The sequence below is a fragment of the Megalobrama amblycephala genome, linkage group LG17, assembly GCF_018812025.1.
Source record: "Megalobrama amblycephala isolate DHTTF-2021 linkage group LG17, ASM1881202v1, whole genome shotgun sequence".
In the NCBI taxonomy this organism is placed as follows: Eukaryota; Metazoa; Chordata; class Actinopteri; order Cypriniformes; family Xenocyprididae; genus Megalobrama; species Megalobrama amblycephala.
Genome location: NC_063060.1, coordinates 47,154,578 through 47,168,901, shown reverse-complemented (window position 1 = coordinate 47,168,901; position 14,324 = coordinate 47,154,578).

The following is a 14,324-nucleotide window of genomic DNA, read 5'->3' as shown; positions in this document are numbered from 1 at the left end:
TCTTCTGTCGTATTGAACAGAATTGCACATACAAGAAGAAAAGAGAGTTCGACGTCTGTCACTCGACGATTTCATCGTAATCAAGATTCAGAATTAGACTTCCTGATGATATTGCCATCGTTTTCATTTTGCTCTTGTGCAGATTCATGCTCACAGACTTTTTCTGTTTCTTTTACAGGTATCCTCTGATCAGTGGGCATGTCAGAAGCAACTGCAGGTAAATTTTCATCTACCTCTGGATCATCAACAGGTAAGTAATTCAAGGTAGGTACACTTTCAACTGTAGAATGCTCTGGCCCAGGTAAACAGACAGGCAAGTCCCCAGTTGGAATGTTATCAACAGAGTCCTGAACTACAGAGATTGAGGGAACATCATTCTGTGACCCTTTTTCAGTTTCATAGACCTCAATGAATCTGGTATTTGTGCAGTTTACAGGATCTCTGTACGGCAGCTGTAACAGCTATCATCATCAGAATCTGAATTTGGCTGCTCTTGTACTGCATTACTCGGAGTTTTACGAGTTGGCGGTCACTTCCGGGACCTGGACAAATCAACCACCTCTTCAGGTAACTGCAACAATTCACAAGGTAGTTAAAGATCTCTATGAAGAGTTCTCAAAGGACCATCTTTACCTTCTGGCTTAATGGTGTACACAGGAAGATCACCTGCCCTGTTCACGACAACATATACAAGTGATTCCCACTTGTCAGCCATTTTATGTTTACCCCTTAGACGTACATTCCTAACTAGAACCCTATCTCCAATATCCAGAGTAGATTCAAGAACAAGCTTGTAAAAACGAGCTTTGTTCCTCTCTGCAACTTTAGCAGCATTTCTCATTGCTAAGTCATAAGTTCCTTGCAACCTAGACTTCAGATCACGCACATACTGTGAATGCATCTTAAACTGCTCTCTGTTCTGAGGAACATCAAAAGCCAAGTCTATAGGCAAGCGCGGCTGCCTCCCAAACATTAATTCATATGGGGTAAACCCAGTAGGATCATGTTTGGTACAGTTGTACGTGTGTACGAGGGGTTTCACAAAACTACTCCAATGCACCTTATCACACTCTTTAAGTGTACCAAGCATACTTAGGAGAGTACGATTTAATCGTTCAACTGGATTTCCCCTGGGGTGGTAAGGGGTTGTTCTGATCTTGTGGATTCCCATCAGTTGACAAAGCTCTTTAATAGTCTTTGACTCAAAGTCAGCTCCCTGGTCGCTATGTAACTATTCGGGGATCCCATAAGGGACTATGAAATTCTCCCAAAGAGCTTTAGCCACAGTACGCGACTTCTGATTGGAAGTAGGAACAGCATATTTGGTAAAGAAATCAGTGATAACTAGCACATCCTTGGTATTCTTGGAATCTGGCTCAATAGACAAAAAGTCCATGCACACCAGTTCAAGAGGACGGGTCACTTGGATATGGACCAAAGGAGCAGCTTTCTCAGGTAAGGACTTATGACACACACATCTGGGGCATGTTCTTATTTTTTCTCTCCACATCCGCAACCATTCTAGGCCAATAGAACCTTGACCTTGCAAGATCCAGTGTGTGCTCAATGCCCAAATGTCCCATCTCATCGTGTAAACAGGTAAGAACCATACCACGCAAAGATTCAGGAAGAACCAACTGGTATTGGATATGCTCTCCCTCCTGTCTTCTCCGATAGAGGATTCCGTTACGCAACTCCAGCTTCTTTAACTCCCTCAGCAGCAATGGAAGGGTAGGAAGTTCTTTCCTTACAGGAGGAGGAATTGTCTCCCCAGTCTCTAATTGGTGAATTATCTCACGGATGATGGGGTCAGATTTTTGCTTTTCCATCAAATCATTCTCTCCAAATGTTGGGACTTCAGGAAGATTATCACAACCCTCATTCTGATCAAAACTGCATGGAATTGCATCAACATGCATGGCAAGGGATTCAACCAAAGCAAAAGGAGCATCACCACACTCAACTGAATGGTGATGGAAAATGTGCCTGTCGCATATGGCCCGAATAACCTCAGCAGGAACAGTGCGAACATCATCAAGCAGGTGAATTGACGGATGCGCTCTTGCTCCTTCTGAGACGTGACATCATTTCTCCATCCACCCTGAGGAAGTCTGGACAGACTATTAGCATCCAGATTCTGTTTCCCAGCTCCATGCTGTAGCTTGAAAAAAAAAAAAAGTTGAAAGAGCTGAGAGCCATCTGTAGCTCGTAGAATCCAGCTTCGCTGAGGTCAATATGTATGTCAAAGGATTACTGTCGGTAACAACGGTGAACTGGTTACCGTACAGATAATCATTGAACTTCTCAGTGACCACCCACTTAAGGGCCAAAAACTCCAGTTTGTGAGCTGGGTAATGGGCCTCACTGCGAGAAAGACCTTGACTGGCATAGGCAATTGCTTTCAACTGGCCATCCTGCTCTTGATATAAGGCCGCTCCTAACCCTATAGTGCTTGCGTCTGTGTGCAGGACATATGGAAGTTTCGGATCAGCGAAACCAAGCACTGGAGCAGTAGTAAGTGCCTCAATGATAGCCTCAAATGCCTGCTGACAACTCACAGGCCAACGGCTTCCAAAGGGCTGTTTGAGGTCATGGTAGTCTTTCCTTTCTTTGAATTTACAGCCCTTTCAGAGTGGTGGATACCCAGATGTCAAATCGTTCAAAGGCTTCACGATCATGGCATAATCTCGGATAAACCTCCTGTAGTACCCTGAGAACCCCAAGAATGAAAGTAGTTCTTTTAGATTCTTTGGGACTGACCAAGATTTCAGCACCTCGACTTTTCCAGGATTTGTCTCCATACCATTGCTAGACACAATGTGTCCCACGTACTTTACAGAAGCTTGGAAAAATTTACATTTTTCTGGAGAGAGCTTTAATCCATATTCTTTCAGTCGTTGCAACACCCTCAACAACCTGCGTGTTCTTCCAATGTGTCCGAAAACACTATCAAATCGTCGATAAAAACAACAACCTCTTTCAGATGGATGTCACTCATGCACCTCTCCATGAGTCTTTGAAAAGTACTGGGAGCATTAGTGACCCCCTGTGGCATTCTGTTGAACTCCCAAAATCCGAGAGGGCAGACAAAAGTGGTCTTATGCTTATCTGACTCCTCTACCTCAATCTGGTAGTAACCAGACTTGAGATCAAGAACAGAAAACCAGCGAGAGCAGGTGAGAGCAGAAAAAATCTCCTCTAAGTTTGGCAGAGCATAATCATCTTTGATGGTTTGCAGATTGAGTTTACGGTAATTGATGCAAAGTCAGACATCCCCATTTTTCTTGCGAACGACTATGATGGGTGAGGAAAAAGAGGACTCTGATTCCCTAATGACACCAGCATCTAGTAACTCCTGCAGATGCTTGCGAACTGCATCATAATCCTGAGGGTGTATTGGTCGAGCCTTATGTTTGAACGGGGTTTCATCATGTAGCCTTATACGATGTGTCACCTTATCAGTTCTACCAAAGTCAAAATCATGAAGGGCAAAAACTTCTGGCATTGACCATAGTTTTTGTGAAATCCTGTCCTTCCACTCCTCAGGTATTGGTGAGTCACCGAAATCAATAGTGAAAGGCTGGGAAGCTTCCATATGATTGCCACTGTCCGTTACTGCTTCTTTAGTGATCACACTTTGCAGAGAATGTAATTCTGCAATGACACTTTTTGCAGGAACTAAAATGTCATGCTCCGTTTCATTTTTCAGGATCACTGGGATTTTCTGAGCTGTCTTAGAAGGAAGTGTGACAAGACAAGAGGCACACAAAACACCTCCTGGCAAAGAAGACTCAGTAGGAGATTCCATTAAGACCCATTTATCAGAAGACGGCTCCTGTGTACTGATTGAGCCTTCAAGAACAAGAGTTCTTCCAGCAGGAACAACTTCAGGCTTTGTACCCAGAATTCGCACAGACCCAATAATGCTATTGGATTTTTGTTTCAATCTGTGTCCAAGCACATTCAGAATGGCTCTGAACCCATAAGGTAAGGTCTGACAAGATGACAGAATTTCTGACTTAGACTGACTCTCATAGGCTAAGTCAACGGTGTTTGTGCCTATAAGTACAGAAGACTGCGCACTACCACTGATATTAGCAGTGACCAAAGCAAGAGTGGAAATTTTGGTCTCTGCTCCAAGGAAATCCTTGGGGAACACAACATCAATTTCAATATACCCAAGGTAAGGTACGAGCTGACCATTTGCTGCTTCCACCTCAAGAAAATATTCAATAGGTTTCATTTCCAAGTGGGACAGATTCTTCTCATAATATGGCTGCGAATCAGTGGTCACCTGTGAGCCTGTATCGAGAAGACAATTGTAATTTTGCCCTGCAATAATGACTTCAGCGGTGCATTTTGCCCCAACTAATCCTTTGGGCAACACAAATGGTTTGTTTCTAGTGCGAACGTGCTAATTGCAGCTTCTGCTTTTATAATCATCGGGACCCCTGATACATTTCTCAGCTCCCGTTTGTCTCACAACTGGAGCTGATTCTAGTTTAAAGGGGCAGGACTGTATGACCCCCGAGTAGTCTCCCAGGTAGCCTGTCTTTCTTTTAGAAGCTTCCTTTTGGATGCTACCAGAGCAGGATTTGCAGCATTATCACAAGTAGAAACAATGTGGCCATCCTCGCCACAGCGGAAGCAGTACCATGCTTTAGGTTTAGTCTGCTTAGAAGAAAAGCTGTGGGAAACTTCACTCAGGTTTGTTTGCACAGACTGTGATTTGGTCATCTTTGCAGCATATTTAACATTTGCAGACTTTGTTGGCTTAACAGCAACAATTTCACTTTGCAACTCTGCTACTTGTTTTTGCAAATCACGAACCATACTCTCATGAGAACCCTTGGTTTGATCTTTGGCCTTCTTTAAGCTCTCAACCTGTCCCTGAAGCACTGAAATTTGCTTCTTCAAGTCAGAAACCGAAGTTTGAGCTGACACCACCTCATCCGAGGAAGCATACAAGGAGTAAGATGAAGTGCGCTGCTTGGATGTACCAAGATGCTTTCTCATATGGAACTCTTTTGTGCTTTCTTTGTCTTCGGTTGTGCGCAACAGCAGCAAAAGTTCTGAGAAAGGAGGGGGATCAGATTTCTTTTGTTCAAGCTGAAACTCTGAAATGAGGGCATTGTCCCAACAACCCATACAGAACTGTCTCAGCAAGTGTCGATCAGCCTCACTAGAGGACACACCACCTCTTCTTATGGCTAGTGTCAAAGCTACTTGCAGACGTTGTAAGAACTGGGATGGTCTCTCTCCAGCGTCCTGCAGAGTGTTCAAGAATTTAGCAAACAACTCATCGCCATCTTCCACGGTTCCAAAAGCTGAATCTGATAGATCAAGATATGCTCTGGGTGTAGCATGTGAACCCAGTGTCCGCACAATATCTGCTGCTGGAGGCAAAAGGCTGTCAAGAATGTTTCGAGATCTGACTAGATCAGAAACAGCAGGATCTTGTAGCATGAGTTCAACGCTGTTGTGCCATGTATCATAATCCACCTCATTCCCTGGACGAGGGATTCACATTAGGAACAGGCATTCTGGTTAATGGAACAAATGCACATTAGGAACAGGCATTCTGGTTAATGGAACAAATGCACATTAGGAACAGGCATTCTGGTTAATGGAACAAATGCAGCATCAGCGGGTGTTTCACGGTTCCCCTGAACTTGACTGACCCTGGGAAAATCTGTTTGGATCTCAGGCATGGCATTTGCAATAGTAGGTGGTTGAAGATTTCTCCCAGATTCATCTTCATTTTGAGATACAGGTTCTCTGCATTTTGAAAGCTCCTCATTTAAGAGTTCCTCAAAAGATTTACCACTCAACTTTGCAATGCGCTTCAGTTCCTCCATATAGCCCTTGGTGGCACTACTAGTGACTGTTTGCACATAGATACTGGACAAAGCTTTAATCTCATACTTGAGATTGGTCTGATGTGGGCTTTCAAAAATGAATGGCAGATGAGGGTCTAAGCTCTTCAGTGCACTCCCACTCTCATACTCAATTATCACATTTTTGTGATATGGGGACTCAGGGTTGTCAATGCGAACAATCCTTCCAATGCACCCATATCTGCTGAGATGCTCAGTCAGATCGTTATCTCTCTCGGTATTTGTAATACCACTCACAATAAGTGAGTTTGGAACCTTAACATTCTCTTGCTCAATGACTTCCATTCTTACAGTGCAATATCTCTTTAAATTTGTCTGTTCTATTATTAAGATATCTCTCTACTCACTGCTCCTGGATGGCTCGCCAAAACTGTAGAGCCTCCTTCAGGTCACCAGGATACCGCAGCTGAATGGACACCCAGGTGAGTTAAACAAGAGGAAACGTGGACCAGTACCTCTAGGTTCTTAAGGAGCAATAGTGAGAGATTGAAAGAACAGACAGCCAACAAAGGTAAGTTCAAAGTTTTTTTTTTTTTTTAAATATACTTCAAGATGGCGCCACGCATGGCAGCCACAGTGCTTAGCTCTTCAGTGTTTGTACTGTTTTTGTTAGTTTTTCATGTTTTTTGTTTTTCAAACACCGTCAGTTTTACCAGGGAACTGCTGAACATTCGGCAGTACACACCACAAAATCTTTTACCGGATTTTGATTATTCAGACTTTTTGTTGAATATTGTAGTCGGCGGAGCGGCAGCGCTGTTTAGACGCTTCAGGACGCGCAGACGGGGGAAGCGTGCCGGCGCCCTCATGAAGCTCAGACAGCACGGATTAAGAACGCCGCTGCCTAGCATCCATGCAGCGAATCTCCGCTCTCTGCCCAACAAAACGGACAAACTCCTTCTGCTCTCCCGGACAAATAAGGATTTCTCGAACTCGGCTGCTCTGTGCTTCACGGAAATCTTGCTGAATGACGCCATTCCGGACAGCGTGTTAAGTCTGCCGGGCTTTCAGTTGTTTAGGTCAGATCGCTACACAGTATCAACGGGGAAATCGCGCGGTGGCGGGACGTGCTTTTACATCAATGAAAGGTGGTGTTCAGATGTAACGGTGTTAAAGAAGATGTGCTGTCCAGATCTTGAAACACTCTTCATTAACTGCAAACCGTTCTATTCGCCGCGGGAGTCTTGCTCGTTCGTTCTGGTGAGCGTCTACATTCCTCCGCAAGTGCACATGAGCTCGGCTTTACAGATACTCGCTGATATGATCACAGAGAGCGAGCAACAACACCCGGACTCTGTTCTAATCATTCTCGGGGACTTTAATAAAGCAGTTCTCTCACGTGAACTTCCAAAATACAGACAGCATGTTACCTGTCCCACCAGAGACAGTAATATACTCGACCATTGTTACACAGCAATAAAGGATGCATATCACTCTGTCCCACGGGCAGCTTTGGGGCTCTCTGATCACTGTTTAGTTCATCTCATACCAACCTACAGGCAGAAACTGAAATCAGCTAAACCTGTAGCAAAAACTGTGAAGAGATGGACCACCGAAACAGAGCGGGCTTTACAAGCCTGTTTCGAATGAACTGATTGGAGTGTTTTTGAAGCCGCTGCCACTGATCTGGACGAGCTCACAGAGACTGTTACATCATATATCAGTTTCTGTGAGGATCTGTGCATTCCTACAAAGACTCATTTATCTTACAACAATGACAAACCCTGGTTCACTGCAAAACTCAGCCAGCTCCGTCAGGCCAAAGAAGATGCTTGCAGAAAAGGGGACAGAGTCTTGTACAAACAGGCCAAATACACACTGGAAAAGGAGATCAGAGTGGCAAAGAGGAATTATTCTGATAAACTTCGGAATCAGTTCTCTTCTAATGACACAGCTTCAGTGTGGAAAGGTCTGAAAGACATTACCAACTACAAGACACCATCCCCCAGCTCTGTGGAGAATCAACGACTGGCAGACGATCTGAATGAGTTTTATTGCAGGTTTGAAAAATCACCATTCACACCTCCAACAACCCCCTCTCCCCCACACCTGCAATTCAGTTCAGTGAAGATGACGTGCGCCAGGTCTTCAGAAAGAACAAGAGAAGAAAGGCACCAGGCCCAGACAGCGTTTCACCAGCCTGTCTGAAAACCTGCGCTGACCAGCTGGCCCCTATCTTCACACAGATCTTCAACAGATCACTGGAGCTGTGCGAAGTCCCCTCATGCTTCAAATGCTCCACCATCATCCCCGTCCCAAAGAAACCCCAAATTACTGGACTGAATGTCTACAGACCTGTGGCTCTAAAGTCTGTGGCCATGAAGTCATTTGAAAGACTGGTTCTGGCTTATCTGAAGGACATCACTGGACCCTTACTGGACCCCCTGCAGTTTGCTTACCGAGCAAACAGGTCTGTGGATGATGCAGTCAATATGGGACTGCATTATGTTCTCCAGCATCTGGACAGACCAGGGACTTATGTGAGGATCCTGTTTGTGGACTTCAGCTCTGCTTTTAACACCATCATACCATCACTCCTCCAGCCCAAACTAACTCAGCTCTCCGTGCCCACCTCTGTCTGTCAGTGGATCACCAGCTTCCTGACAGACAGGCAGCAGCTAGTGAGGCTGGGAAAATTCTCATCCAGCTCCTGCACCATCAGCACCGGCGCCCCTCAGGGCTGTGTGCTCTCCCCACTGCTCTTCTCCCTCTACACCAACGACTGCACCTCCAAAGACCCCTCTGTCAAGCTCCTGAAGTTTGCGGATGACACCACACTGATCGGCCTCATCCAGGATGGTGACGAGTCTGCTTACAGACTGGAGGTTGAACAGCAGGCTGTCTGGTGCAGTCTTAACAACCTGGAGCTCAACACGCTCAAGACAGTGGAGATGATCGTGGACTTCAGGAGAAACCCCCCCTGCTCTCCCCCCACTCACCATCATGAACAGCACTGTGGCAGCAGTGGAGTCATTCAGGTTCCTGGGCACCACCATCTCCCAGGACCTGAAGTGGGACAATCACATTCAGTCCATTGTGAAAAAGGCCCAGCAGAGGTTGTACTTCCTTCGCCAGCTGAGGAAGTTCAACCTACCACAGGAGCTGCTGAAACAGTTTTACTCTGCCATCATTGAATCCATCCTCTGCACTTCAATTACCATCTGTTTCAGCTCAGCTACCAAATCTGACCTCAGAAGACTACAGAGGGTAGTCCGGTCTGCTGAGCGAATCATTGGCACAACCCTCCCCACTCTCCAAGAACTGTACTTATCCAGAGTGAGAAAAAGGGCAAAGAAGATCACTCTGGACCCCTCACATCCAGCACACTCCCTCTTTGAACTGTTGCCATCCGGTCGACGCTCCAGAGCCCTGAGCACCAGAACGACCAGACACAGGAACAGTTTCTTCCCTCAAGCAATCCATCTCATGAACACTTGACAAACACAGAACACACAACACTATTACACATTATTTACTTAAAACACTTATTTATATTTCAAATTTGCACACATAATTGTACATACAAATTGTCTATATTATATATTGCTTTTGCTTTTTTTGCACTTTGACTATCTTGTAAATTTGTATATTATTATTTTATTCTTTTTATTATGTGTCTTGTCTTGTCGCTGTTACTCTGTTGCAATGTGGAGCTTCTGTCACTAAAACAACTTCCTAATATGTGTAAACAACATACCTGCAATAAAGCTCTTTCTGAAATTATATTGAAAAATTTATATCAAGGAAAATGATACATGATACACCAGGATACCACAGCTGAATGGACACCCAGGTGAGTTAAACAAGAGGAAACGTGGACCAGTACCTCTAGGTCAGTGTTTCTCAACCCTGGTCCTGAAGGCACTGCAGGTTTTGTCTTTCTCCCTAATTAAACACACCTGATTCAACTCATCAGCTCATTAGAAGAAACTCCACTACCTGAAATGAGTGTGTCAGACAGAGGAGACTTTCAAAATGTGCAGTGTTGGGGGTCCTCCAGGACCAGGGTTGAGAAACACTGCTCTAGGTTCTTAAGGAGCAATAGTGAAAGATTGAAAGAACAGACAGCCAACAAAGGTAAGTTCAAATTATATTGAAAAATTTATATCAAGGAAAATGATACATGAAATGAATTAACAAATTGTTTCTCTTTCAGGTAAAAGCAGAAACAATGGAAAAGATTGACGATCAACAAAATAACAATGAAATTACTAACTGACAATAAATTCAAGAAAAACAAATAAACTGGGCTCTGGGTTTGTTTTCTTATTAGAATGATCTGTTATTTATCCTTATTTTATCTCTTTTTCTTTTAGGACGTATTCCTTTTAAATCTTTTTGAAATCAAGACTTATAGTATATTATTCCTAGTTTAGTATTTTTAGTATATTTAGTATTAGTTTGGTTTAGTATATTTAGTATTGCTAATTTAATTTTCTTTTTCCTATTTATCTTTTAGTGTTCTAATCATTTATTTGAATCGTTTTAGATTTTAGGTTCCTTAACTGAACCCTACACTGGTCTGTTTCAATTTTTTAAATACTATGTAGCTTTAAATTTGAATGTGATATTCAAACCAGCAATACAGCAAAAATAAATACATAAATAAATAAATAAAACTTACATTTCAAATATTTCACCCAATAAACCTTATCTTCACATTAAAACAACACAGGTATTGAATAATGAAACAAATAATAAAAAAAAAAATACAATTCAACTGTTAACGTGTAAACAGCTCAAACACCAATAAATTCAGTAATGTATTTTCAAATACCAGTCTCTGAATTCAAAAGGAAAACCAATCATCCATACCCGATTGAGACGTTAGATACAATAATCCACGCCTACCGTTGTGTTGAACAATCGACCAAACCTGAATGAGACTTTAGATGCAATGATCCAGGCCTTCTTCTGTCGTATTGAACAGAATTGCACATACAAGAAGAAAAGAGAGTTCGACGTCTGTTCACTCACAGTTTTTTTTTTCCTCCGTCCGGGGAAAACTAGCAGTGAATCCGCTGAAATCACTCGACGATTTCGTCGTAATCTCAGATCGCAGTTTTGCTCATTCACACTGCGTGATTGTCACTCGCGTGAACGAGCACCGATTTGCCTGTGATTTCGGACATTTGTCGGCGATTCCTCGAAACCTGTCGGCGAGCCAAAATCGGGGCTAAAATCGTGCAGTCTGAACTCGGCATTACATTCTCAACATAACATAACAAAAAAACAAGAAAAAGAAAACACTCTTTTTGATCATTTATGAAAAGTTTTACCTTTGCATTTATGAATTTAGTTATTAATTTACTTTTCTCTTTTTTTAGTAACCCTTCTGGGTTTTTTTTCTTCCCCTTATTCTTATTGTCTATTTGTAATCACTCTGGGTTACACGTTCTATAAGGTGCATTAGTAATCAGTCTAATTGTTGCATGATATAAAACATCTAATTGTTCCAGAACACCTTTACATCCATTTCTATATACCACATCACCATAATCAAACAAGTGTAAAACAGTGGTTTCAACAAGGTATTTCTTGGCTGATATAGTAAACGCAGATCTGTTTCAATATTGAAAAATTGAAAAGATTTAAAGGGTCATGAAACCACAAAACACATTTTCTGAGATATAAACAGATATTTATAGGCTGCACATCATTGAAAACACTGAGGGTACTCATTAATGTTATTCATAAGTGAAAAATAGTTATTTTTGCATTTTTCAGAGCAATTTCTGTCTTCCGGTTTGAAAAGCTGAGTCGGAGCAACATCACAAAATCTGAAGTAATCGTGTACTTTCGGCCCATTCTCCTCTGCCTGCTCTAGCTGTGTTCAAACACGCGAGCAGTGTGTATGTTTCCTTCAGCACAGCAGCACATGTGTTTGTGTTTTGCTCACGATGTGGTCAGAACTGGAGTTTGAATACGAACACATGAAAAATACGACTGTTATTATGATATAGACGCGGAGCACGCATATGCTCGGTTTCAGCGCGGAGCTCCGCGATGAGTTTAATAACACTAGCCACGTGTCACATAGCTCATACAGAATAAAGTATCCGTGTTTAAAGTTTTTATTTCACACATTCTTCTGCACCAAACATTAACCAGCACGGTGTAGTTATGCACACATATTTCATCAAGTCTTCTTCAAATGAATTATATGTGCAAACTGGACACTGATACAGTGGTGTAGCCTCTGAACGCGGTGACACGATTATTCTAAAAGACTGATTTTGAGGCTGCAGTGCTCGTAAACGTAATCAAAGTAGTCTATTATTAGCCCTATTAAATATTCTTTCGCATTTCTCCCTTGTGCTTGGGAGTTTGTTGGCATTCTCTCCGTGCTCATATATTAATATTCATTATTCTGTATAATGAGTGTGTTGTATGTCTGTGTTTCATTGGTTGTTCTCTCCCCTCTTCTCCCCCCTCTACACTCCCACTTTTCCAGAGCTTTACACGCCCATTTTAACAGAGTTTTTCCAGCTCTGAGGTGTGAACGACCAGGCTAAAACAGGGGGTTTCATGACCCTTTAACTTTCTTCTGAAGATGAGTTATATGATAAGAGAAGTCAAAGAACTATCGAGCCAAATGCTGAGATATTTATATGAATGGTTTCCTTTTCCTAACATCATAGCATACTCCTAATATCATTACAAGCAGTATTCTCAGTTCTCAGTGTATATGACATTAATCTGTTAAGATTTAGAAATGAGAAATGGACCTTATTTTTGAATGGTACAATACACACACGTAATTTTAATCATTTAAAAGTGTTTTTACTCCTGATCATTTAAGAAAAGGATCCCTTCACAATTCTTAACGAATACATTCATGTCCCTGTACTGCCTTTCTCACTGCTTTCCCACACTGAAGATAGACAAATGGCTTCACAGTGGAGTGAGTTTTTAAGTGAAGATTAAAGTTGTGTTTCAGTGTAAAACTCTTCCCGCACTGAGCGCATGTAAACGGTTTTTCCTCAGAGTGAGTTCTCATGTGCATCCCAAGGCTTCCTTTCTGTCTGTAGCTCTTCCCACATTGACTGCAGCTGTAAGGCTTCTCTCCAGTGTGAATTCTGATGTGTTCTGTAAGGCTTCCGCTCTGTTTAAACCCTCGTCCACAGTGACTGCATGTGAAAGGTCTTTCTCCAGTGTGGATCCTCATGTGATCCTTCAGGCTTCCTCTACATGTGAAACTCTTTCCACACAGACGGCAGGTGCATGATGACCTTTTACCTTTCGTTCTTTGAGTTCTTTTCTGTGACACATTGGCTGCGTCCGAAATCGCATACTTCCCTACAATATAGTATGCGAAAAACAGTATGCGAGGCGAGTAGTATGTCCGAATTCATAGTATTCGAAAAACAGTAGGCGAGAAGTACCCGGATGACCTACTGCTTCCGCCCGAATTCTGTAGTAGGCATTCGATGGACGCTGCGCTATCCCGTGATGCCACAGGAGAGGATTCTTAAGAGGATTCAAAAATGGCGGAAAACGGCGATATGCAGCTCATTCAAGTCCTTAAGTACCTCAGGGAAAAACGGTGTTTACTGTGGTTAAATTGCACTTGTTTAACATAATGTAAGTAAACGGCTGACTTATTGAAAGTTTAAACAATGTAATGAGAAGATTAAGAGTTGGCTGTAAAAAGATGTTTAATCATTATTACTGACAGCACATCAAGCTAACGAACAGGTCGAGATAACGTTGCATCCGCTTGTTAACACTGTTTTATTTAACGGAGTCGTTCGTTGTTAAGCAGTTTAATGAGATTAGAAAACTTAACGGTCAGCAACATTCAGGCGGCAGTAGTTTATAGAGCTCACAATTTGTAGGTTTTTTTTTTAGAATATGTATATTATTATCATTGTATTTATTTGTATATATTGTATATAATATTTAGGCTATGTTGTGTATTTCTCTCGCCCTCTCTGTCTATCTACACATTATTTATTTTTATATAAGTTAATGTTTTCAAGTTTGTTTATTGATTCATGTCTTTTGTTTCTCGTGTATTTTTATATGCATTCATTTTTAACAATAAATTACTTAATTTCGTTGCTCTGTCGTGATATTAACAGATGTATTTTTTTTCTGAGGTAAAATTTGCTAGCTAAATAGGTGATTATACTTTGACATATTTAACAAGCTGTTGAAGAAAGCGTGATCTGCGAGCAGCTGACCGACGCCTCCTTTGAGCTGTTGATTGAATCGACATTAAAACAACGATGAAAGCGGTAAGCATTAATAAAAAACATTGCTGATGAAAGCGGAGTAGAGCAGGCCCTTTAAATTTTCGCGCTGTTGTGACGACACATGACACGTGACAACATTAACATGGCAGATGTAGTACGTCCGAATTCCATTCATACTACTCATATTCATACTATATAGAACGTACTGTTTTAACGGTTGGGTAGTATG